At 41.8% G+C, this 23,900-nt stretch overlaps 1 protein-coding gene and 1 non-coding gene across 2 annotated transcripts in view; both read right to left on the reverse strand.

The window, feature by feature from the left end:
* ITPR1 (inositol 1,4,5-trisphosphate receptor type 1) overlaps positions 1-23,900 on the reverse strand; it is a 353,911-nt gene that overhangs the window by 265,242 nt on the left and 64,769 nt on the right. The gene's annotated exons all lie outside the window — the stretch shown is intronic.
* On the reverse strand, positions 18,551-18,628 carry MIR2285AM (microRNA mir-2285am). Its single transcript, NR_162228.1, has one exon. It is a non-coding gene; the product is annotated as a microRNA mir-2285am (primary transcript).

Raw genomic sequence — 23,900 nt, forward strand, 5'->3', positions numbered from 1 at the left:
CTATAATGTGATAGTTGGTGAATTGAAGAAATCTGGTTTTCTCCAAAATGAGGTTATAATTTTTTTCAATGAAAATGCGTTAGAAAGGACTTGCAATGATAAAGTTGTTTTTCTGGATGAATTTCAACAGCAAAGGTATTTTTGTAGTTACAATGGACCTATTTATAATTACAAGCTGAAAAAAAAATCAGTTGATCCAAACTAACAAAAACCCAACTACTTACATTGGAGGAGCTCTTCAGTGACTCAGAAGAGCCTCTAAATATCTCCAAGTTTCTAGATTCTTGCTATTCAGCGTGGTCCACCTACTGCCAGCATCAGCACCCTTAGGCAGTCTGCTGAAAATGCAGGACCTTAGCCCTCACTCTCAACACACAGAACCTGCATTTTTAACAAGACACCTAGGTGATAGCCGTGCACAGTACATTTCAAGTAGCAGAGCCATGCAATACCCTACTAAGTCACAGAAGCTTGCATTAAGTCAAAAATTTCAGGGCCAAGCAGCTTATTTCCTAATAAAACAACCTTGCTATATTTGACTGCCATCATGGGAGACAGAACCACAGCAGGAGAAATTCCTGTGCTTGTTCTACAACTGACTTGCTTGTTAGGCTACAAACTCATTGAGGCAAAGACTATCAATTTTTTCTTTTACAGCTCAATCTCAGGGCCCTGCCCAGGAGATTGAGCATGTAGTTGGTGCTCACTAAGTGTCTGATTAGTGAACAAGTGGAATGGTTCCTCATCAGGCTATTTCTGAATTTCAGTCGAAGTTCTGCTTACCTCTCCACCAAGTTACTTCCCTGGCTCTGGGGCTCCCAGTCTTTTCCTCTTTCCAATGATAGGTTCGAATAAGAAGCTACTCTGAGATTAGTTTCAGGTCTGATGTCTTAAGGCACACATTCCTCTAGAGTGACATTTTCATTTAAATATTAACCTCATTCTTAAGTCACCTTCCAATAAAGTCAACAATTACAGATCACAGCATCCTATGGCTGACAGGTTCCACTGCTATTATCTGTTCCAGCATCAGTCCCTCCAATGTCAGAGACTATACACCACATTTACTTCTCAGAAACAGTCTCTGTTTCTATCTTGGGAATCAGCCTGCCTCCTCACTGAACACTGTTTTTTTTTCTTCCTTCTTCCAAGCACTTGCCTTCCACCAATCCTCCTCTCACCCCCTACCTTCACTTCCTGTCATCACTTCTCACAGTCCTCTGTGAACCACCCACACATTCTCAATCCTGGGCTTCCTTTCCGAGACCCACAGGACCTGGGGGCAGAACCTAGGAATCTACTTTAAACATTAACAAGGTATTTCTTCTGCACCCACATGTCTGGAGCCCACTGTTCAAAGACGAATTCGGGTGCTATCTACTCTAAAGGATTTCGACTGTCCAACAGTTCCAATCTCTGCCTGTCAGTTCCTACTATGAGCTCAAAGCACTTAACATTTGAGAAATCAGCTTTATATCACCTTGGAAGGCTGGCTAATTATTGCCTATTATAATTCTCTTCAATCTTAATGTTGAAAAGAAACAATAAAAACATTCTTTCTTATCAGACTCTTTCACAGTCAACAGTACTCAAAAAGGGCTTCCCTGGTGGCTCAGTAATAAATAATCTGCCTGCCAATGCAGGAGATGTGGGTTCAATCCCTGAATTGGGAAGATTCCCTGGAGAGGGAAATGGCAACTCACTCCAGTATTCTTCCCTGAAAAATTCTTATGGAAAGAGGAATCTGACAGGCTACAGTCCATGGGGTTGCAAAGAGTTGGACATATAAACGACTAAACAACAAAAACATTACTACTCCACTACCCCTAACACACACAACACTAACGCCACTCTCCTCCAACACAGGGTCACTGCGAGTCATTAATACCAACTATTTTACGGTAACAAAACACACCAATGGACAACCAACCCACAGCCATGTGTTTCAACACTCACCCATCCATGCCAAAAATGAAGCAGGACTGGGGAGACAATTATCAACAAGTTCCCTGAAGGAAATGATATTTTTAGCACAATTTTTGCTTTTTTAAGCAACATTTTATCTTCTAAGCATGCTACTACAGCACTAGAATCTGACTGACTTATTCTTGTTTTCTCTATATGAATCTTATCGTGTATGGAGGAAGCCAAGAAAGGTAGTAGATAAATTCCATTAAAATCTTCTGATTTTCCTCCATCCCATTAAAAGATGAGGATGAACCCTTGTATTTGTGCTCCTATAATAGGCTTTCTTTAATCCCAGCACCAATCTGAGTATGTGATCTTCTATTTGAGTATCTCCACCAAGAGGAGATGTTCTTGCAGATAGGAAGTACGGTTGGTTTGTTTTCTTAAGAGAGTCTTTTTACTGAAGTATAAAACACAGAAAAGTACACAGCTCGTAAGCAGATGAGCTGAATTTTCACAAAGTGAACATGCTGTGTAAGCAGCGCCCAAAGCGAGAAACTAACAACGGTGTTTGCAGTCATCTTTCAGATTTTCACAACTGACAGACCCCTGGTTACCTATCCAAAGACCCCAAGAGCCTACAGACCATGCTTAAATGTCAGTGTCTCTAACAGACTAGTAAGAATGAAAGAGACTTCTCAAAACCATGAGGAGGCGTGAATAGGCAAAGATCATGTTCCAACCCTATGACACGATCACTACAACGATGCACGGGAAGCTCTCTTCCACAGCTTGGAAGACCATTTAAGGTAGAAGCGCTCAGCTCAGCGAGCATGTGCACCTCCTTTAGAATCAACTGAGCGCTTCCATCAGAATAATTCCATCACAAACCCCGCTGGGGGAAAACAAAGCTACCATACATAATTCTAATCCCAGAGCCCCTCTAGGACAGGATGGCAGCTAGAAGTGCCAGGAATATCCCAAACAACCTGGGAAGAAAAGCTCATTGTTTTTGACAGTTTGATATATTTTATAAAGAAAGTAAGAGGAGATTCCATTATGTAATTCAAAGACTTGTCAAACTACCATCTCCCATGCAGAGGAATTTCTGGCTTTGCTTTCTGTTTTAAAACCCATTTTCAGCATTCACTGTGCAAATGAGGCATTACCCCCACATTACAGCAGGGAATGTGATTGCAGGTAATATAGAGCAGCTAAAACTCAACTTAGGAAAGGTGATTTGGGGCCAAGAGGACAGCAGCAAACAATTCCCACCAATTCTTGAATTTTTTTTTTTCTGTAACGGGCTGGATGAGGCATTTATCTATACTTTCCCACTCAGATCTCTTGAGCAACAGTCATCAAGTGGATAATAGCTGGTGTAATCAGCTTGAGGAGGAAGAAAACCTACAGGCATTCTCCTTAGAAGCCTCCAACTAGGACACCAGGTGTATACTAGGTATCTCTGTTACCATGACCAAAGCTGTTTAGATACAAGGGTACAGAGTGTTCTCTTACTCATTCATTCAACAAATATTTATTGAGCACCTCTGAAGTGCCAGATACTCTTGCAGATGCCCAGAGAGAATTCATAGTGCTCAAATTCTCCTGGAGGAGAAAACTAATAATACTATCACAAATAAGTACAGTATGATGTCAGAGGGGCTTCCCAGGTGGTAAAAATGCAGAAGATGCAGATTCAATCACTGGGTTGGGGAGGTCATCTGGAGTAGGAAATGGCAACCCACTCCAGTATTCTTGCCTGGAAAATTCCATGGACAGAAGAGCCTGGCGGGCTACAGTCATGGTGCTAGAGAGAGTCAGACACAACTGAGTACACAGCACACATGACGTCAGTGGTAAGTGCTCGGTGAGGGCTAAGAACGAGTGCCTTTTCTGATCAGGTAGTTGGGGAAGGTCTCTTTGAAGAGGTCACCATTGAGCAGACAACTGAATTAAGGAAGAAGTGAATCAAGTAATTGTCTATGAGTAAAGCCACCCAGGATGAGAGAACAACAGAGGCAAAAGCCCTGAGGCAGAAACAGTCTTAGTGTGTTGTAAGGCACAGAAAGAGGTCAGTGTCTCTGCAGCCTCTAAGTATTTGAGCATTTTTATGACATTATATATTAAGGAGGAGACTTAGGATTTTATCCAAAGTCTGATAGGAGCCATGCAAATGTTATGAGAAGGGTGATAAAACCTGGCTTATATTTTTAAATTACCATTCTGGGACTTTCTTGGCGGTCCAGTGTCTAAGACTCCGAGCTCCCAATGCAGGAGGTCCAGGTTCCATCCTTGGCCAGGGAACTAGAAGATTACTACAGTGGTCTACACAAGAGCCAATGGTGACTGGAGAAAAAGTGACAGTGATGGGCAAGATGAGAAGTAGTTGGACGGGGGATATATTTTGAACATAAATCAGGAGGATTAGCTGACAGATATCATTACCCATCTAACATAGATTAAGATGGGAACAGTTATGAAGACTCCAATTATGGGATAAGAGAAATTGGAACCCTAGTGTATTGTTGGTAGAACTGTAAAATGGGGTGACTGTTGTGGAAAATGGTACAGAAGTGCTTCAAAAAATTAAAAATAAAATTACTATATGATCCACTTCTGGGTATGTATGCCCAAAAGAACTGAAATAGATATTTGCACACCCATGTTCATAGCACTATTCACAATATGCAAGAGGCGGAAGCAACTGTACACTCACAGATGAATGAACACAGTGTGATCTATTCTACGCTGGAATATCACACAGCCTTAAAAAGGAAGGAACTTCTGCCACATGCTCCAACATGAATGAACTTTGAGCACGCTATGTCAAGAAGCCAGTCACAAAAAAACATGTTTCCACTTCTATGAGGCATCTAAAGTAGTCAAATTCGTAGAAACAGAAAGTAGAGTGGATCTTACCAGAGGCTGGAGGAACTAAAAAAAGGGGAGTCGTTGTTTAATGGATACAGTTTCAGAATTATTACCCATAAAAATGGTTAAGAGTGTAAAGTTTATGTTAAGTGTAAACTACCACAAAATGAAAAATGAAACTCATGTTTAAGGCACATATAAGGAGTATGTCAAGGCTGCATATTGTCACCCTGCTTATTTAACTTATATGCAGAGTACATCATGAGAAACACTGGGCTGGAAGAAGCACAAGCTGGAATCAAGATTGCTGGGAAAATATCAATAACCTCAGATATGCAGATGACACCACCCTTATGGCAGAAAGTGAAGAGGAACTAAAGAGCCTCTTGATGAAAGTGAAAGAGGAAAGTGAAAAAGTTGGCTTAAAGCTCAACATTCAGAAAACGAAGATCATGGCATTCAGTCCCATCACTTCATGGGAAATAGATGGGGAAACAATGTCAGACTTTATTTTTTGGGGCTCCAAAATCACTGCAGATGGTGATTGCAGCCATGAATTAAAAGACACTTACTCCTTGGAAGGAAAGTTATGATCAACCTGGACAGCATATTAAAAAGCAGAGACATTACTTTGCCAACAAAGGTCCATCTAGTCAAGGCTATGGTTTTTCCAGTGGTCATGTATGGATGAGAGAATTGGACTGTGAAGAAAGCTAAGCACTGAAGAACTGATGCTTTTGAACTGTGGTGTTGGAGAAGATTCTTGAGAGTCCCTTGGACTGCAAGGAGATCCAACCAGTCCATCCTAAAGGAGATCAGTCCTGGGTATTCATTGGAAGGACTGATGCTGAAGTTGAAACTCCAATACTTTGGCCACTTCATGCAAAGAGTTGACTCATTAGAAAAGATCCTGATACTGGGAGGGATTGGGGGCAGGAGAAGAAGGGAATGACGAAGGATGAGATGGCTAGATGGCATCACCGTCTCGATGGACATGAGTTTGAGTAAACTTCGGGAGTTGGTGATGGACAGGGAGGCCTGGTGTGCTGCAATTCATGGGGTCGAAAAGAGTCGGACACAACTGAGCGACTGAACTGAACTGAAGCATCTATTGTGTTTAAGATAGCCATAAGTGAAATTACGAAGCATCCTAAAGAACAAAACTACAGATTTCATCTGTATCATATTACGTTTGCAAATTTGCTTCCTTTTATAATATAGATACTATATACATATTAGAACTGTAGTATATGCATATAAAAATAAATACATGACCAAACATAAAAAAAAAATTCCAAGAAAAAGTCTTAAACAAATGGGAAACTGGAATTACCATTTACTGACAAAGTCTGAGAAGTGAAGGTTTATAAGGAGGAAATCAAGTGGACTAAGTCTGAGATGCCTGTAAGATATATCCAACTGGAAATGTGGAATCAGATACAGTCTATGTGAGTCTGGAGTTCAAGGGAGAAGGCTGGCGACAGAAGTGTATGAGTCATCAGCACTGTCACAGTGTTTAAAATCATGGGACTAGACCAACTCAGTAGGTGAAGGAGTAAAGACAGAGATAAAAATCTGAGAACTCAGCCCTGGGAGACAGAAAGAGTAGACCCAAGAATGACCAATCCATGAGCAGGAGGCCAGAAGAGGAATTTGAGACTGGCAGATTCAGACAGAGATATGATGGGTGCTTGAACTGAAAGGCCACGCAGAATTGGCATTGAAGAGTCCATGATGGGTCATGAGCAAGAGAGAAGACATAGAAGCAGAGAGAAGAGGAGCTATTCAGACTCTCACAGACAAAATGGCCTCAAATTCTTTAGCAGTCACAGTACCCACGAGAACTGCTTGTTCTTGGTTTTCTACTTTTCTGTGTCTGTGACCTTGCCTGTTCTGTTTGCAGTAACCTTCAAGGCAACTTGAACGAGTTTCTGTTCTTTACCACCAAATAATCCCTGATGTAATCCTAAAGGAAGGGGACTTCCTGGCCATCTGGTGGTTAAGAATTCGCCTTGCAATGAATGGGATGTGGATTCAATCTCTGGTTGGGAAATTAAGAGCCCTGCTATGGAGCAACAGAGCCTGCATGCCCCAAGAAAAGATTGCAACAAAGACCCAACACAGCCAAATAAACATGTCTTTAAAAAATGCTAAAGCAAACAGAAAATATATGTGACAGGTAAGCCATAAAACCAATTGGTCTCAATCAAAAATTCTATATTTTACATGACGGATTGCAGCATTTGGCCTCAGTTCTTCACTTATCCCTGAGCCATGCCCTCTGCCTTGTAACCTTTCAGTGCACATCTTCCATGGGTGGCCTGGCCCCTGGGTTGCCTCTTGACTTTGGGGTCAGCCCGGAGTGATGTGCTTTGGTCAGCAGACATGATGTAAGCAGAGGCTTTACAGATCTGTACGCTGGGGCTGGTTCTCTAGATCCACTGTTACTGCCAAGACTGATGGAGAAGGAGAGATGGGTGTGGCAGAGCAAAGTCAACTCACCCCATCCTACAGCCAGCCAACCCTAGGCACACAGGCAACTCACCTGATCAGCAGGACCTCAGGGACACCAGACACATGAGCAGTAAACACTTACTGTTGTGTGCTCCTTGTTGTTGTTGTTTAGTCGTGGAGTTGTGTCTGACTCTTGGTGACCCCATGGACTGTAGCCCATCAGGATCCTCTGTCCATAGGATTCTCCAAGCAAGAATACTGGAGTGGGTTGCCATTTCCTTCTCCAGGGGATCTTCCCAATCCAGGAACTGAAGCTGTATCACCTGCGCTGGCAGGCGGATTCTTTACCACCTTGCCACCTGGGAAGCCCGTGTGCTGGTAAGGTTTTTTAATTGCTATGGAGCAAGTCACTATGTAGTAAAGATAACTGATACATCATAGACAATAGCACTTCCCTGATGGCTCAGACAGTAAAGAATCTGCCTGCAACATGGGAGATCCAGGTTCAATCCCTGGGCTGGGAAGATCCCCTGGAGGAGGAAATGGCAACTCACTCTAGTATTCTTGCCTGGAGAATCTCAAAGACAGAGGAGCCTACATGGGCTCAGTCCCATGGGCTCCCACGGGTTACAGTCCATGGGATTGCAAAAAGTAGGACACCGCTGAGCAACTAACACTTTCAGACAATAATGCTAATTGGACTTGATTGACTTATCTTCTATTCACAATTATCACCACTGACAAATGAAGACAAACTTGGCCCCCAAAATGGCCAAATATGGACAAAAAGTAATTGACAGAACAAAAAAGGACCTTTGAAAATATCTAGGGGGTTCATGATCTGACTGATCATGAACCCCAACTACTGTACTACAATTTTACAGTTCTTGGCAAACTAAATGACATACAAATAAAGAGAGAAACAAATAAAATCATATAAAAGACTGTGAGGTATTCACTAGCTGTCCATCAACAGGTAAATGGATAAATAAGATGCGATGGAATATTACTCAGCCATAAAAAGGAATGAATTTGAGTCAGTTGTAGTGAGGTAGATGAACCTAGAGCCTGCTGTCTAGAATGAAATAAGTCAGAAATAGAAAAATTTTGTATATTAATGCATATATATGGAATCTAGAAAGATAGTACTAATGAATCAATTTGCACGGAAGGAGTGGAGACACAGAGGTAGAGAATGGACTTGTGGCCACAGCAGGGGAAGAAAGGAGAAAGTAGTATTGACATATATACACTGTTAACTGTAACACAGATAGATGATGGGAAATTGCTGTATTACACAGGGAGCCCGCCTGGCACTCTGTGATGACCTAGAGGGGTGGGACAGGAGAAAGGAGGGACACTCACAAGGGAGGGGATATATATATATATATATATATATATATATATATAAATTATGACTGATTTATATTGTTGTACAGCAGAAACCAACAGAACTTTGTAAAGCAATTATCCTCCAATGAAAAATTTTCTTAAAAAATGAAAAAAGAAACAGAAAAGCTCTATTAAATAAGTATAATAGAAAAAAAAAGACTGAGGTGTTCAGACTCTTCAACTCATGATTTGCTATAAATGTGGCTGAAAACCAAGAAACAGTCTTATTCTTTCAGCATAAAAACATCATTTATCTTCAGTGAGTGGTTACATGGTCTATTTGTACTGTTACGTCAAACTGTACATTGATTCCAAAAACATTAGAGAATGATTTTAGGAAACTCAAGTTAGTACAGCTCTCATAAATAATATTCACAGACTGTAAGAAATTATGAACATAGAGTTGTGAACATAAAATATATAAACCTATTTTGTAAGAAGTACAAAAATTCTCAGTAAATTGAAATTAATATTTCAGCAGTCCTTTCTTTTATTCTGATAACATCATGAGGCTCAGGAACTTATGAAGATTGAAAGAAGGTCAACTAACAACTTATTTGCCTCAGATCAAGTTTGAAATTTTGTCATTTTCCCTTAGTAACTATTTGTATTGTACATTGAAATAGTAAGCCTCAAAGCTGAAGTGTGAAAATTCGCAATGTTTCAAATTGAAGGGTAGCTCAACTGTAGAGCTGGGAGAAGAGAAAAAATAAATAGCAACAAAACCCTTAGCTATTATCCTTGGGACTCCTGGAGTCAAGAATACCAATAAATACTAGTCAATGGCCAGCCCACAGTTTAAAAATATTAAATTCCTACAGGAGGTCCTTTCCTTGAACCTGAGTCTGATTGTCTTAAGGTCTTTAATAGCCATTCAGAAAACTTAAATATGCCTGAATGCATTCAGCAGCTGGTCTTCAAAAACCACAGTATTCTAGAGTTCAATGCGAGCAAAGTTTAAGGTTAAAAACTGGTTTCCAAAACTATATGTGACTCCCATGACAAGCTCAAAGACCAGTTCCTTAAACACCAAAACATTCATGCAACCTTTGAAATGTATCCATAATACAGCTTTGTTACCTATGCTGGCAAACACATGGAATCATAGGTTTCCAGTTTAGGGATCATAAGTTCTGGAATTTCTCATAATACAGAGAGAAAGGTAAACATTTTTAAAAGACATCAGAGACATCTTTTAGTTTATGGTTCTCACACACAAAGTTTTGTCCTCTGACACTCATATTCATTTTTCTATAGAAAAACTGGTCACAAAAATGACTTCACTTATAGAAACCTAGAATATCATCTGTTTGCTGCTGCTGCTGCTAAGTCGCTTCAGTCATGTCCAACTCTGTGCGATCCCATAGACGGCAGCCCATTAGGCTCCTCTGTCCCTGGGATTCTCCAGGCAAGAATACTGTTTAAATATATATAAAAGCATTGCTATAATGTTATAATGTCACACTGTAAGAAATACATTTTATAGACACGTATACATATACACGTGTGTGTGTGTGTGTGTGTGTGTGTGTGTGGGTGGGTGTGGGTGTGGGTGTGGGTGTGTGTGTGTTACTCAGTTGCATTTGACTCTTTGCGACCCCATGGACTGTAGCCCACAAGGCTCCTCTGTCCATGGGATTATCCCAGCAAGAATACTGGAGTGGGGTGCCATTTCCTTCTCTAATACATATACATATATACTATCATAATGCTTGAAACAAAACATTTTTAAAATCAAATTTTAAATGTTATATGAAAGACTGGATGTAAGAAAACACCTCTTCCACATTATCACCTGAACTAACTTTCTTTAAGCCAAACTGTAATGATTTTTGAGACTTTTTCTAACTAAACAATTTCACGTTTTTAAGGATTCTTCCAAAGTCCATGTCTTGAAAAGAGCATAAAAGAACCTGTCCCATACAGCCCTCATCAGCATTTCCGGCCTCATCTGTAACAACTCCTGACATGGAGAGCCAAGCACCCTCCACTCCAGCCACACAACTCCGCATTCTTCACTCAAGCTCTGGCCTCTTGCATCTTCTCGATGTGGCAGGCTCTACTGGCTTTGCTGAAGGGCTCTGGTTACCATCTACCCATGTTGCAAGACTACCCCAACTGAAGCCATCCCCACCCTTCTTAGCCCAAGACACACTCCATCGCCATTAATGCAGGCCACTATCTTCACCCTCAGAGGAGAGGACCTCCAGAGAAGGGCTATTGTCTCTACTCAGCTTGGCAGCCCCCAGTACTTGGCGTATAATCAGTATTCAATAAAGCTCTGTGGAACGGGAGGGAGAAGGAAAAGAAGAGAAACAAACATAAAACCATGTGCAGGTCCTGAAGAGCAGTACGGACCTCAGGAGTGAGGATGGCTAGTTTTCACTGTGTCTCTGTTCACAAAGCTTATGATGGTTTTTTGTCTTCTGTGTTTCTCTAAAACATCACTTGCACCCAAAACTTTTCACATAAAACTCTAGAGTAAGGACCAGCACATTCATGGCCCAATTTTGTAAAAAGAATGGACTTTTTAATGTCCTGCTCTTCCCACTCCATGCCCCGCTATCGCTTTGCCACAGACTCCCAGTGACCACACATCTGCTAGATCCAATGGGAAGCTCTCACTTCAACGTATTTGGTGTGTGGGAGTGATGATGATGTTGAACCTTCATTACTGAACTTCTGATCCCTCCTGGCATCCAGGATCTCATCCTCTTCCAGATGCTCTGCATTTTCCCCCATTGCATCTGCCCCTGGGTTCCCCCTACCTCTCTTTACTTCCCCCAGATGTTGCTATTTCTTGAATTTCCAGGTTTTATTCTTCTGTCCTTCTTTTATAAATGCCATCTCATCTATCCCCCAAATTTTTAAGTATCATCTGCTACTGACTTCTGAACATGTGCCTGAATTCAGCCCCATCTCACACCCAAGCTCCCGTTCCCTGCCTATTGGCTACAGAACACAACCCTAAACGGAGTCAACACAGCCTCATCCTCTCCTCCCATGCTCCCTCTGGTGTGAACTGCATACCACTCCATCAAGCTCCTAGGGCAGAAACTCAGGAAATGTTTCCAGAGGCTCCCTCTCCATCAGCACTTGTACCCATCAGATACTGAGTCCTGTGTCAAAGTATTGCTTTGATTTCTCTCCTCTCCACAGTAGAGGACCAGCCCAGGTCCCTCACCATCTCTCATCCATACTGTCCAGCATGGTTACGGTTGTTGGCTTTCTAAATCACTCCTCCCCCACACATCTTATGCATAATGCTAGTATGGCTGCCCACCTAAAATGCAAATATAAATGCAGACTCACTCCTCTGCCAAAGCCCTTTAACTGCAACCCTGACTAAAGGTAACGGCCAAGCTGCTTCCCTGCCCACAACACTCTCCATGATTTGGGTGTCTGATCGCCCAACCTCACCTTCCCTGGAGCATGACCCCACAACCTTCCCTCCAGCCACACACATCACTGTCGCTCTTAAATAGTCTTCCCAATGCTATATGTATGTCCACTGTCTTACTTGTGAGGTTCCTTCTTCCTGGAATTCTTCCTACGTTGTATGACTAGAAAATGCCTCTTCATCCTTTAAGAACTAGCTCAAGGGCTTCCCTGGTGACTCAGTGGTGAGAAGTCTGCCTGCCAATTCAGGGGACATGGACTTGATCTCTGATCTGGGAAGATTCCACATGCCTCGAAGCAACTACACCCATGCGCCACAACTCTAGAAGCTGGGAGCTGCAACTACTGAACCCAGATGCCACAACCACTGAAGCCTGAGTGCCCATGCTTCACATGAGAAGCCACTGCAGTGAAAAGCCCACGCGCTGCAGAGAAAAACTCATGCAGCAAAGAAGACCCAGTGCAGCCAGACATAAATACATATTTTTATAAAGAACTAGCTCAAGTGTCACATCCTCAGTGAAGCCCTCCATGATCAACCCTTGCTCCCAAATCTACTCCATATAGTTCAACATCGTCTTCCTTTATTCTGCCTCTAAGCTTGGTTTGTTCTTGGGGTCCAGCACTTTCTACACTACACTGTAATCCTTTCTTGGCATATCTCTTTTCCTGATACACTAAGCTACAAGAAAAGAGAATTTATCTTATTGTGCTTTGTCTTTTCGCTTTCAACATGGAGTATTACAAGTTTCAACAAGGAACTGATCTATCAGCAATTAGGACTTTTCTTCTTATCACCGGTGGTACAGGACCAAATGAAAAAGGAAGAACTAAAGCTCCGTTGGTAAAGAATCCACCTGCAATGCAGGAGACCCACGTTTGATCCCTGGATGGGGAAGATCCCCTGGAGAAGGAAATGGAAACCCACTTCAGTATTCTTGCCTGGAGAATTCCATAGACAGAGGAGCCTGGCAGGCTATAGTTCGTGGGGTCACAAAGAGTCGCACACGACTTAATGACTAAACCACCACAAAGCAAAATAGATAGTGACTGTCCAATGTTACCCAGGTAAGAATTGAAGGAAATAAACAGAACAATAGACCTTCTCTTCAGTTAACACTAACTGAATACATTACAGGCCATACCTAAGAGCTGAACACATTATCTCATCTAATCCTGTAATCAAATAGGTATTATTAATACCCCCATTTTACAGATGAGGAAACTGAGACAGAGAGGCTAAATAGCTTCCCCAAAGTCTACATACATGTTCTAGGTGGCAGAACCAGGATTCAAACTCAGGTAATCTGCACCTATCCTGAATTACCTCCCAAAATATACATCTAGGAGAATAAGAGCTGAACTGGGAACAGAGGGAAGACAGGATAAGAACGCAATTTAATAAGCATGCAAGTCTCCTGAGGAGAAATTAAGAGAAAAATGTCTCAACCTGCTGTGGGTGCCAGGAGAGTATGTTATTGCTATTGTCCAATTGCTCAGTCACATCCAACACTTTGTGACCCCACGGATTGCAGCATTCCAGGTCTCCATGCCCTCCACTATTTCCCAGGGTCTGCACAAATTCTTGTTCATTGAGTCAGTGATGCTATCTAACCATCTCATCTTCTGACACTCCCTTTTCCTCTTGCCCTCCTGATTGCCCTCAATCTTTCCCAGCACCAAGGTCTTCCAATGACTCAGCATCAAGCTGCCAAAGTATTGGAACTTCAGCTTCAGCAACAGTCCTTCCAATGAATATTCAGGACTGATTTCCTTTAGGATGGACTGGCTGGATCTTCTTGCAGTCCAAGGGACTCTCACGAGTCTTCTCCAGCACCACAATTCAAAGGCATTACTACTGAGCCACGAGGGAAGCCCACGGAGAATATCTAGTAGTGGCCAAAACCAGGGCAGGTTGGTAACTGTCCAGAGTCACACGGGTTAGACAGGTGGAAAAATGCAGGGGGGAGTGAACATGAGCCATTCTTATTGGGTTCAGGAGGTTAAGAACCTGGGAACTAGCTCTACCTGTGCAGTCAGTATGTGCTTGTGTATCTATCCGTCTCTTGACCCAAATACCACTGGCTATTTCTCTCCACTCCCAACTCTGACCTTATCCAGTCTCATTCTTGGTGGAACTGAGTCACTGATTCCTCACCTTACCTATTTATTCATTCAAAGCTGAGGTTCTAGGAGCTGAATTCAACAGAGAGAGGCTGGCTTATAGAGAATACTGGAATAAAGGTCAATATATTCTGGGAAAACAGATCCTTTGCAAAAAATAAAAAGATTGCTGATAAATAGTCAGGGTTCATTCAGTACACTGTCCTTTGGAAAAGCAATTGTTAAATACCTAAGTTGAGGGCAGTGCTCAGAAGATCTATCCAACAGGAGAAGGAAAGAATAGTCATTAGAAGTCCAAGATTCAGTTTCCAATTTGGCTCCTAATGTCATTTCTTTCACAGTTACTTGAATAGAGCTGGCTCAATATCTCCTGCCTGTGGACATATAAAAAATGTCATGCAGAATCATCTCCAAGAAGGTGGAGAGTTAAAAGGACACTACAAATGAAATTAACAATAGAGAAAAATGCCAATATATCTGACTAAAGGAAAATACTAAAGCCCCTATGCTTTTGAACTGTGGTGTTGGAGAAGACTCTTGAGAATCTTGGACTGCAAGGAGATCCAACCAGTCCATCCTAAAGGAGATTAGTCCTGAGTGTTCATTGGAAGGACTGATGCTGAAGCTGAAACTCCAATACTTCGGCTACCTCATGTGAAGAGTTGACTCATTGGAAAAGACCCTGATGCTGGGAGGGATTGGGGGCAGGAGGAGAAGGGGATGACAGAGGACAAGATGGCTGGATGGCATCACTGACTCAATGGACATGAGTTTGGGTAAACTTCGGGAGTTGGTGATGGACAGGGAGGCCTGGGGTGCTGCAATTCATGGGGTCACAAAGAGTCAGACACGACTGAGTGACTGAACTGAACTGAACTGTGGCTTATAAATTCTTACAAGTCATGCCTTTTTATAGTTATTTGTTCTGTGAATTTATCTTCTCCTCCATCGCCAAACACTCTTTGCCAAAGTTCATTTGAGGATATGTTACAGCTTGTTGTATAGGATTTTGGCTACCAGGAAGGACAACGGGCAAGTCAGGGCCAACACTGAGCCACTCAAATCATTAAGAGTGAGACTTTGGAACTTTCTGGCACACACCTTGGGCCAAAGTTTTAACAAACAAAAAGGAGAAAGAAACAACGGCAACCTCATGTTCTGAACTGTGTCACTTCCAGCCTTAATATACTTAATCACTCTTCACACTACTTGGACATTCATCTCTGAATTTCTGGGGTTGCACTCAATTTAACTCCCTTAAATTGGTAAAACTTAAAACCTGTTTCAATATCAATCACCTTTTTTATTTTCCAGAGAGGCAACTGTTCAATAGCCTGAAGAATCCAATCTGGGTTCAAAGGGAATCAGGGTACCATTCAGACCTTCTCCTCTGGGTGGGGAGTGGTAATCAATACAGGCTGTTCAATGTTTGGACAGGCTCTCCTGCATCTTAAGATGACCTCTTGACCCTAAGCAGGCAAGAAAGAACTGTTTATTTCTTGGCACCAGGAGACCAAATTTAATTCTACTTAGCGTTCATGGGCTTTTCATCTCCAAAGTGCTTCACAAATATTAACTAATTAATCTTCACAGCCCTGAGGCACAATGACAGAAGATCTTTCAAGTATAAAGACCAAGGGAGGCATGGAACAGCTACGGTGCCGGGAGCCGGCATATTGCATATTGAGTGCAGCACTTTCCACAGCATCATCTTTCAGGATCTGGAATAGCTCAACTGGAATTCTATCACTGCCGGTAGCCAGCGTGAGGAACTCCGCCCATGACAAAGGTCATGAGGAAGGAGGCTCCGCATACCCAAAGGCGGGATCGAGCTTCAGGAGTCCCCCTGGAAATTCTCGAGCATATACCCCCAAAACCAGAGTCTGCCTACTTTCTGCTTTGTGCTTTCACCTACACCTCTGACTTTACGGGGGGCTGTCCCCCACTACCTCTCTGAAAAAAGAGTTAGCTTACAGCTCCAGTTAATAATTCCTGGGTGTGACAGTGTTTAACCTACAAACTCCTTTGGAAATCCTCTAGCCTACCTGAATAGGTTTTTCCGGCCACATGTGATTGTTCAGAGCCTCCCAACTGTGAGAGGCAGGAGATGTTCTAAACTGTCTAAACACAGATTCTTTTGAGTAGTTAAAAGATTGATTAGAAATTGTATTGGTGAAGGGATTTTCACTTGTTGGGCCAATGTTTGCTGCTAAGTTTCCATATCCCTTACCTGCTATGTCCCTGGCAGTGTATTGATTAATATAACTGGTGTAAGTAGTAGCTTTAATGTTTGTAACCTGGGACCCTTGAGTTAATTCTTTTTCTTGTTATAGCCCACCACACCTTTGCTCTGTAGGAATGCAACTTTATCTAATGCTTTTGGAGGGTGGCTCCTGACCAATCACCTTTAGAGAAAAATAAGTTTTCTGAAGAAAGGGTCTTAAAATGTTAACAGGCCTCCGGGCCAGAAGATGATGCAAATCACCTAAGCTTTTGCATATGATAAGTTTGCAGGAAGAAGGCCTGGCTTGCTGCCTGACTCTACCCCTTCCCCCATTATCCTCTATGCATAACTTAAGGTATAAAAACTACTTTGGAAAATAAAGTGCGGGCCTTGTTCACCGAAACTTGGTCTCACCATGTCATTCTCTCTCTTACCTTCTGGCTGAATTATTCAGCCTCTTTTCTACACTGAATTTCCTCACTGAGCTATCCTTATTTCAGCCTCTTTTCTTCACTGAATTTTACTGAGCTATCCTCATTCTATTACTCTTTATATCCTTAATTAACATTTAATTAAGCAATTGTTTCCTGATCTTCGCCTACGCCGTCTCTCCTTCGAATACCCTGGATCAGCTGGGGCTGGTCCCCGGCACCGCGGAATAGAATGAGGAAGACAAGAAACGCCTTTTACCTAGAATAGAATGGGGAAGACAAGAAACTCCTTTTACCTGGAGGTGTTGTTAGCGCTCTTGGTGGCTCCCAGTACTCCACCAAGGCTAGCAGTTTAAGGTTGTGTATAAAAGGACTTCCCTGGTGGTCCAGGGGTTAAGAATCTGCCTGACGATGCAGGGGTCATGGGTTCGATCCCTGGTCCAGGAAGATCCCACATGCCTCAAGAAAACTAAGTTCACGTGCTGCAACTCAGCCCGCATGCCTAGAGCCCAGGCTCCACAAGAAAAGCCACCACGGTGAGGAGTCCAAGTACCGCAACTAGAGAGTAGCTCCCACTCATTATGACTAGAGGAAGCCCATGTGCAGCAATGAAGACCCAGCACAGCCAGGGAGATCCCGTGCAGCCAAAAATAAATAAATTTTTTTTTTAAAAGATGAGTATGAAAAATGGTGTTGAAACAAGAGCTGCTGTGGCGACAGAGCCCAAGATTCCTTACACAACTAAGCCTCAGTTCCCTCCAGGGAAAGTGAGGTTGATTGTAGAATAATCTCCAGACAGTGCGTACAAGGGTTCAACAAGGCAACACGCATCAAGATCTTAGCACAAAGGACCCTGGTGAGTGCTCAATAAACACTAAGCTGTTATTAATCAAAAAGGAGCCATGGCTTCCCGGTGCCTGAACTGAAAAACGGGTTAAACAGCTTCAGAAAATCTGCAGACATTTTTCATTTTTCCATTTGTGAGAAACAATGAATTCAGTCAAACTATACACAACCCTGTTGAAGACTGAATTGTGTCCCCCGCCCCAGATTCCTACGTTGAAGGTCTAACCCCCAGCACCTCTGAATGTGACCTTTTTTGGAAACTGGATTACTGCAGAGATGAGGTCAGACTGGAGCAGGGTAGGCCCTAATTCAGTATGATTGGCGTTTCATAAAAAAGGGATATTTGGGGATGCAGACACCCAGACAGAGGGAGAATGCCATGTGATGAAGGAACGGATCAGGGTGATACAACAGAAGCCAAGGAATACCAAAGAGCAAACCACCAGAAGCCAGGAGAAAAAGACAATGGGAACAGATTTCTTCCTCCCCAGCTTTCAGAAAGCTGCCAACACCTTAATTTAAGCGAGACAATAGATTTCTATTGTTTAAGCAATATGTTTTGTTTTGTGGTGCTTTGTTACAACAACGCTTGCAAACTAACATACTCTCTTTAAAAACTCTAATTTGTTAACAACCAACCAACCAACCACGAACCCACCAAATTCTGAAAGCAAGTATGTTGGTCTGTCGGTTCACAGTTACCCAAAACACGATGGATGAACAAATTTGGTGCAGTTTCCTCCCCTCACCAAAGAAACAGTGAGCCAAACAGGAAACGGGGTGCTGGAAATCCACACGCCTTGGGGGATGGGGGTAAAAGCTCCTACAATTAGGTAGGAAATCAAACTTGAGTCACCTGAACTTTTGCAAGGCTTAGCAAAACTCCAAGTACATAATATTGGGCTGGCCAAAAAGTTCATTCAGGTTTTTCCATACCATCTTACGAAAAACCTAAACTAACTTTTTGGCCAACCCAATACTTCTCAACATCTGGATAAGGACCAAATTGCTTCTTGCAGGGTCTTGTACGGGATCCCCTGGTGGCTCAGTGGTAAAGAATCTGCCTACCAATAAAGGAGAATGGGTTTGATTCTTGGCTTGGGAAGATTCCCTGGAGAAGGAAATGGCAACCCACTCTAGTAGTCTTGCCTGGGAAATCCCATGGACAGAGGAGCCTGGTGGGCTGCAGTCCACGGGGTCTCAAAAGAGTTGGACACAACTGAGCAACTAAACACAGCAACAAGAAGGCTCCTGCACACTCCCATTAGTGGGAATCGGTTAGGGCATGGTGATGGGCTCCCTGACAACTAGCTTTCTAACTATTTCTCCAACATTCTTAGCACCTAACTCATGCTTTCACCCTCAGTGTTCTTGGTATAGGCACACCATCTCTCATCAGCTCACGTGGCTGGTCCCTCTTAGACTTTTGATATCAACCCAAACATTACCTTCTCTAGAAGATTCCCTCACCACTCTATTCAGGGCTGGCCACACCACTCCATCCCGGCCACAGTGCATTCTACCATCTTATTTTATACTCTTCATGGCATTTAGCACTCTCCTGTGTACCTGGCTTATTATTTATTGTTTACTTGCTGGTGTTAATCTCATCCCACTAGAATTTAAGTTCTATGAGGGCAGAGACTTGTCTCATTCAATATTACATTCCCAGTGATAAATACAGCACACAGGCACTTAATGTTTTTCTGAAAGAATAATTGAGTATTGCCTTCAAAGGTGAGTTATTTTCAGTAAGGTGCAAAGTCCTGCAGTTTATTCAAGGGAGAACCACTAGCTGGTACAATGATAAGATTCTGGAAAGTCTCAACATCTATAGAGTTGGCAAACCTAAAAGCTAAGATATTGGAAATGTATATTTAAATGATCCTCCTATAAACAATTTGCTCAGGGTAATATACACATGTCACATATCCTAAGTAATCTCAGCTTAAATAATTAGTCTAACTGCTTTACCTACTCAGTATTTTTTTTCACACACCAAGTTAAAAAAAAAAAAAAATATATATGGTTATCACAGGGCTTCCGATAGCTCAGTTGGTCAAGAATTTGCCTGCAATGCAGGAGACCCCGGTTTGATTCCTGGGTAGGGAAGATCTGCTGGAGAAGGGATAAGTTACCCACTCCCGTATTCTTGGGCTTCCCTTGTTGCTCAGCTGGTAAAGAATCCGCCTGCAATGCGGGAGAACTGGGTTCAATCCCTGGGTTGGGAAGATCCCCTGGAGAAGGGAAAGGCTACCCACTCCAGTATTTTGGCCTAGAGAATTCCATGCACTGTATAGTCCATGGGGTCGCAAAAAGTCAGACACAACTGAGCCACTTTCACTTCACAATTACCACAAAACAAGCTTTTAATACAATTGGGGATTATCATAACTCAAAAGGCAAAGCTACTTGTTGAAACTTAGTATTTCCATCTAATAGTTTTTCTTATAAAAACCCAATTAAAGAAATATAGAACATCAAGACATCTTGAAAAGATGTACTTAAATTCCAATGTTTTATACAATCAGAAATTAAATAAGCATTAAAATCAAAGTTGAATAAATGTCAGTGACCTAGGAGCTATCCATTTCAACTTGCTAAATAATTGTTCTAAGAAAAATAGCCATCCTCAGAGTCACAAGCTCTGAATCCTGAATGTGACCTTTATAGAAAAACAAACAATTATCTGTTTGTATTTTAAAATAGTTATTGGCAAGTCTATTACTCATGTCTTTTAAAGTTACAGTCAAAAAAATTAATAAACCTTTAAGTCATTTAGGCTGAACCATAAATATTACAAACCAGTGCCATGAATAAAAGAAACCCTTAGGCAAGTGCATGTGCTCAGTCACTCAGTCATGTCCAACTCTTTGCGACCCCATGGACTGTAGGCTGCCAGGCTCCTCTGTCCAAGGAATTTTCCAGGCAAGAATACTGGAGTGGGCTGCCTTTCCTTCTTCAGGGGATCTTTCTGACCCAGGGATTAGGGTTAGGGTTAGGGTTAGCATGCATGTATGCATTGGAGAAGGAAATGGCAACCCACTCCAGTATTATTGCCTGGAGAATCCCAGGGACAGAGGAGCCTGGTGGGCTGCTGTCTATGGGGTCGCACAGAGTCGGACATGACTGAAGCGAGTTAGCAGCAGCAACACCTATTACACAACAGTAATCAGGACATCACAACCAACCAGGTCAGCTGCTGGAAATGGATCTGCTACTACTGCTAAGTCGCTTCAGTCGTGTCCGACTCTGTGCGATCCCGTAGACGGCAGCCCACCAGGCTTCCCCATCCCTGGGATTCTCCAGGCAAGAACACTGGAGTGGGTTGCCATTTCCTTCTCCAATGCATGAAAGTGAAAAGTGAAAGTGAAGTCGTTCAGTCGTGCCCGACTCTTAGCAACCCCATGGACTGCAGCCTACCAGGCTCCTTCATCCATGGGATTTTCCAGGCAAGCGTACTGGAGTGGGGTGCCATTGCCTTCTCCCGGAAATGGATCAGGAGGCATTAAACACAAGACTCTCCACCTCATTCTGTGTACATCTCCAGCAGAATCCACAGATGACCTAAAGTCCTATCAGCCTGCATCTGCAACACAGCAAGTGCCATCTTCGAAACAATTCATTGGTCTCCATATCGCTCTAGTCTTCCAGATTATAAACAACTACGTTTTAGCCAAGTTCAACAGGTTAAAAAAATCAGTCAAACCAAGTGAGGAGCTCTGGAGCCATCCTTAACTGCTTAGTCACATTATAATTCACTGTCGCCTCTACTTCCCTTCATGAGACTTTGGGGATAGATTACGTGACAGAGGCTAAACAGCTGCATCTGCTCTCCAGACACTATAGCTTATCTGTGCCTCCAGAACCTTTGCGATTTCAACTCTGTAATGTGACTAAGATTTTTTTCTTTATTTTTGACAAGAAAATCTAAACCCCATTCTCTCTTCTTCCACCAAAAGCTTAACATAATAGTTGCCTTTTATGCTTCCTGATAATTCAAATGATTTGAAAAAAGAAGACAAAAACAAAACGAAAAGGAATGGTTAGAAAAACTGACATGAACATTAAGCATCAAGAAAGCTACCAACAAAATATTATGAATCTAACAGAGAAGCTCATTATATTAAGAGAGTCCTTCCTTGATGAGATAACTGTAAGAAGACACTGCCCACTACTTGCTTCTCCGTTTTCTTATTTGTCCTCCACCACTCACCTCTCCATTCACACGCTAAGTAAAGCCCAGTGCTTCCAGCTGCAGTTAATTTTTTGCTTATGTATGCGACACATGCTGTTCCTGGTTTTTACAAATAAGAAGTCATTAAATCTCATAATGGCCTATGGAGCAGGATTATTATCCCCATTTCACAGATGGAGAAACTGAGACACAGATTATGTAACTCACTCAAGGTCACAAAACTATTAAGTACCAGAGCCAAGATGGAAACCAAGCAGACTAGCTCCAAAACCCATACTTGAACCAATATATGATGCTGTCTGTTAGAAGAGGTGACTAGGACATCAAAACTAAGAGGCCCTGTATGGTGTAGTGATGAAGACCTCAGGGCCCAGCATCAGGAAGACTTTGTTCACATACAGGCTGAGTCACAAACTAACCTAGATGACCCCATACAAAGCTACTCAGTCCCCTTGGGTCTCAAGTCCATTGTCTGTACACTGGGGGTTCTCCCAAAGAGTATAGTAAAGATTAAATAAAATAATATATTTAAAGCACTTAGTGGCTGGCACCTAGTAAAGTGTCCATTAGCTATTAGCTTAAAAAAATAATTACAATTCCATATGGCAAAATGCCTGAGCAGGGATGTCCATGTACTGCCATCGATGACTAATCTGAAAATCCTTGAGGAAAAAAATTATTTTTATTCACTTTTGTAAGCAAAGAATCCTGCCAAAATAGTTGATAAATAAACGCTCCTGCATTAGAGATTAAGCATTCATTACAAAGGAATTTTTACTAAAATATACTCAAAGTTAAGGAGAACATATTAAGGCTTTTAAATATATAAAGCTTTAAAGTTTTCAATCAAATTAATGCAAGCACATATTTTTAATGTCAAATATTGTTCATTGAATCAATTTCATGTTGCTGCTGTTCTGTTGCTAAGGTATGTCCAACTCTTTGCAGACTCATGGACTGCAGAACACCAGGCTCCCCTGTCCTCCACCATTTCTCTGAGTTTGCTCAATTTCATGTCCATTGAGTTAGTGACGCTACCTAACCATATCCTCCTCTGCCATCCCCTTCTCCTTTGCCTTCAATCTTTCCCATCATCAGGGTCTTTTCCAATGACTTGGCTCTTTGCATCAGGCAGCCAAAGTACTAGAAGTGCTTCAGACACATATATTTAATATTGAATATTGTTCATTAAGTCAACTGCATAGTAAAAAAAACAAAACAAAACAAAACAAAAAAACAAAAAGAAAGTAGTCTAAAAGACTGGAAAGAGATTGAAGAGATATATGCCCACATACAAGAGGGGGCCTTGTTTAGAACCTCATTTGAACATTGTAATTATTAAAACATTTTTTTAGAAAATCAGAAAATTAAATAAGGTAATAATAGAAATCGTTAGTTGTATCAGGTGTGGTAATAATACTGTGCTGATCTAAGATATCATTTTTATTTTGAGATACAACTGTTTTACAGGTGAAACAGCCTGACTTTTTCTTTAAGTATCTGAGCCAAAAAAAAAAAGATAAATGAAATAAAAATGGTAAAACATGGGAGTGTTCAATCTGGCAGATAGGTTCAGAGGATTTACTGTATCTATTTTGGAGGGATTTGGAAATTTCCACCAGAAAAAAAAAGTTTTAAAAATCATAAGGAAAAGCAAAAATTCCTCATCCCGCATCAGAAGCCACCTTCCCTAAACGTCTCTCAGACAGGAGGCATTCTTTAACTCTTTTGTTTATTATTTATTAGCAGTTTTTCTTTCTTAAAAAGACTATTTTAGTATTTCCTTGCCTGTGGATGTTTATTTTTTAAATGTAGCCCCTTTTAATTGCTGCTCCACCACATTCAGTGGCTCTCAACTGTCTGCTGTGATATTACTGTGCTCCTCCTTCACTTCTCCGTGTCTTTCCATCTCTTATCATCTACCTTATATAATGTTTACATCATCAAGATTAATTAGTGATAATGTTTTTAAACCATGAGCTTTCTATTTTGCCTACAGATTGATTCTGTGTTTTTATTACTATAATCATATAATATTGTTCAAAGCGTA

This window comes from Bos taurus, chromosome 22, assembly GCF_002263795.3.
Source record: "Bos taurus isolate L1 Dominette 01449 registration number 42190680 breed Hereford chromosome 22, ARS-UCD2.0, whole genome shotgun sequence".
Taxonomy (NCBI): Eukaryota; Metazoa; Chordata; class Mammalia; order Artiodactyla; family Bovidae; genus Bos; species Bos taurus.